A 4,253-nucleotide genomic window follows, 5' to 3' on the forward strand; every position below is an offset into this window, starting at 1 on the left:
CTCCTTCTTTATCCACCTGCAATAAAGACTAATCGATAACATGATCAATAACTTTTATATACCTCTAAAGCAATGAAATATGGAAAAAATTATAGACTTTCACTGTTGGAGGCAGTGCAAGTCGATATGCCACTGGTCCAATCCTCTCAAGGATCTCAAAAGGCCCGCAATATTGTGGTGCCAACTTAGCACATGATCCAATCCTCAAATATCTCCTCTTGGGGTTGATGCACAAATACATATGCTCCCCAACCTGAAACTCCTTGAGCACCATGTGTTGATCCGCATAAATCTTTTGTCTATCTTGTGCTCCCTTTAGATTCTTCTTTATGACCACCATTTCTTACTCCGTTTCCACCAACATATCTGACAGAATAGGTACCCTGTTCATTGGATCACTCCAGCTGATGGGAGTGTTACAACTCTGTCCATATAATGCCTCAAAAGGATTCATCCTTAATGACTCTGAATAACCATTTTTGTATGCGAACTCAACAAATGGAATATACTCGTCCCCTTTCCTTTGATGATGCATCACATACATCATCAACATGTCCTCTAATATCCATTTGACCCTCTATGTCTGTCCATCTGTCTGTGGATGATAAGTTGTACAAAAGGCCAACTCTGCACCTAAGCCTACAAATAGATCCTTCCAGAACATGGAAGTGAACTTTGCATCCCTGTATGAAAAAATCGTCTTTAGAACACCATGCAATCTCACTATCTCTCGAATGAATACCTATGCTACCCCACTGGTGGAATATGTAGTCTTCACTAGAATGAATTGAGCTAGCTTTCTCAACATGTCAACCAAAACCATAATAGAATCATTCTGCCTCATTATCCTCGAAACACCTATAATGAAATCCATGGAAATGACGTCCCATTTCCATTCTAAAATCAAATTAGGTTGTAGTAAACCACCTGAATGATTGCATTCAAGCTTTACCTGCTAATGATCTAAGCATATAGCCATGAACTCTACCACTTCCTTCTTGAGATTCGGTCAGGAGTAGAACTTCTTCTCCACTGTCAACGTCTTCTCATATCCTGGATCACCAAATTATGGCTTGCCATGAAACTCCCTCAAGATAAGCTTCTTTAGCCCACTCCAATTCGGAACATATATCTTGTCCCTAAATATCACCAAACCATTTGACGTGAGATGATATTATGCATCCTGGTCACCAGTACCTATACCTGTATATACACCCACACCTGCCCCTATACCTATACCTTCACTTGTACATGTACTCTGTTGTAACGTGTGCATGATCTCCATGTACTTGTAATAATGTTTTCTGTAAGATCCTATCTTGTAGCTCTATCCCATAAGAGCTCATACTTTCTATATGATTTACTTGTACATTCCTGCTAAGATCATCTACAACCCGATTCTCCTTCCCTTTGATGTATCTGATCTCAAAGTCGAACTCACTGAGGGTGGCAAACCATATAGCTTGCATGGCATTCAGATTCGGCTGGCCAAACAAATATCTCAACCCACTGTGGTTACTCATCAGTATAGACCTCCTGGTAAGAAGATAGTGCCTCCACACCTTAAATGCATGTATGATCACTGCTACCTCAAGATCATGCGTACGATAATTTTTCTCGTGCTCATTTATTTTGCCTAACTCATAACACACTACCTGTTCTTCTTGCATGAGAACTCCACCATGTCCTCTCTTGCAAGCATCTATACACACTACAAAATCCTTGTCCAGATTTTCAATCTTTAGTATTGGTGCATGTGTCAACAACTGCTTAAGCTACTCAAAACTAGCCTCACATTCTTTTATCGATTCGAACTTTGTACCTTTCCTCTGCAATGATCTGATAAGATATGCAATGCATGAAGAGTTCCTGATAAGCCTCCTGTAGTAACCTACCGATCCCATAAATGACCTCACCTCATCCACATTCTTAGGAGCTAACCACTCCATGATGGCCCTTATCTTTTATGGATCTACTGCCATGCCTTCCTTGGAAATGACATGTCCCAAGTAATGCACCTCCATCTGAAAGAAGACGCACTTGCTAAGCTTAGCATACATTTGATGCTCTCTTAAAAATCTCAACACTGCTACTAAATGCTCGACATGTTCTTCCTCAATATACCAGTATGTCATCAATGAATACAATAACAAACTTGTCCAAAAAACGATGCAACACACTATTCATCAAACACATAAATGTAGCTAGAGCATTGGTCAAACTAAATAGAGCTACAGTAAACTCATAATGCCCATACCTGCTCCTAAACATAGTCCTGAAGATGTTATCTTCCTTGATTCATACCTGATGGTATCCCGATCTCAAGTCGATCTTAGAGAACATTGTTTCTCCTTTCAACTGATTAAACAAATCATCAATCCTTGGCAATGGGTACTTGTTCTTGATCGTTACCTTGTTCAGCTGCCTGTAGTCAATGCACAACCTTAGAGTAGAATCTTTCTTCTTTATGAACAACATTGGTGCACCCATAGGCGATATACTTGGGCTAATGTATCCCTTTTCAATCATATCCCTCAACTATAACTTCAACTCTACCAACTCAAGTGTGCTCATCCGGTAAGGTTCCTTTGATGCCGAAGCTGCCCTCGAACCAACTCAATAGAGAAGTTTACCTCTCTATGAGGTGGAAACTCTATAATATCTTTAGTAAATACATCCTGAAACTATTGTAAACACTGGGTATCTGCTCAAAAGATTTGTATCCTCGAGTTCCTTACCTTTGTCACTAGAAATGTGCACTGAAAACATCACACAACCTTTTATGCCACTACGCTTAACCTACATAGTGGTAACCATCCTCACTGATGTAGACTTCCTCTTCCCCTGCAAATTTCTCTTTTCCCCACTATCATCCACACCCTAAATGGCCTTGTTGAGGCAATCGACTTTGGTCCGATGAAGGTATAACCAATACATACCTAAAAGAATACTATATGAACCAAATGGTAGTACATTCAAATTTTATGTTGTAGGCATACCATTTAACTCAAATGCACAAGCTCTCATCCAATGGTGAACTCTCTTCTTTATACCTGTAGCCAACTGCACAAACCAAGATTCTGCATGCACTTGTTTTCTCAAACCACACTTATCCACTAGGTTAGTATTAATATAACCATAGTTAGATCGAGGATTAATCAAAAGAGAAACAACTTGATCACAAAGCTTATCATCCATATCAATGATAGATGCTTGACGATCCACCTAGCTCTTGTCCGAAACTGCATAAATACGAGGAATGCTATGACAAACATCACCAATTTTATACGCCTCCTGAGCACTGTAGATCTCAGGTCTACCACCACTATGGTACTATGGACAATCCCTCTTATGATGATCCTTACCACATATACAAAACAGTAATGGTTCCCTACCACCACCTCTAGCCTGCGGCTCTCCATGTCCTTTCTCAGTTGTATTCAACCTCTTGTAAGGAACTGCATTTTATTTCTCACATGCATCTTAAGATCCTCATCGCTTTGGTGGCCATTTTCCTTTAGCTTTCTCATTTCTCTTAAAGTCATGCTTAGGCTCAAGTTTGCGCTTCGACTGCTCATAACAGTGTTTCCACTTTCGGATGACCTCCTCCAATGATCTAGGCTCATCGAGCTCAATCTAGTCTTTTTATGCTACTAGCAATCCACTGATGAATCTATGAACCTGGGCATTCTCCTCCTTAAGGTAAGGCACATATCTCAACAACTCCAAGAACTTGCTAGTATATTGATTATCTATCATGGAACCCATCCACAACTCATAAAACGCCTTAGCTTTGTCATCAAAGTATCTTTCTGATAATTCTTTCTTCTTGAAGAGCCTCTCAAACTCATGCCAAGTCAAGTCATCCTCACGTATACCTTTAACATTCTTCACATCTTCCCACCAAATATATTCTTTACCTTTGAGACTGAAAGTGGCTATCTTTGCTTTCATGTTTTCTAAATAGTCATGTAATCTGAAGAATTTCCTCATACCAAGCAACCATCCCTTTTCATCCTGTGATTTCTACACCTCTCCATCAAAGGTAGGTGGCTTTTCTTTCTTAGACGCACCTGGAAAGTATCCCCTATCACTCCTTCTGTAAGGATGATAAGGAGGACGGTCATGATGCATTTCCGAAATAGAACTAGCATTATACATGTGTCCATTACCTCTCCTATCTGGAGTGTCCAACAACCTGCCATATTTGATCATGTCATCTTTTACTAGCCTGTGACCACCATAAGAGCTGT

The sequence above is a fragment of the Pinus tabuliformis genome, chromosome 9, assembly GCF_031772625.1.
Source record: "Pinus tabuliformis cultivar Carrire ecotype Pingquan chromosome 9, CPIR1, whole genome shotgun sequence".
Classification (NCBI taxonomy): Eukaryota; Viridiplantae; Streptophyta; class Pinopsida; order Pinales; family Pinaceae; genus Pinus; species Pinus tabuliformis.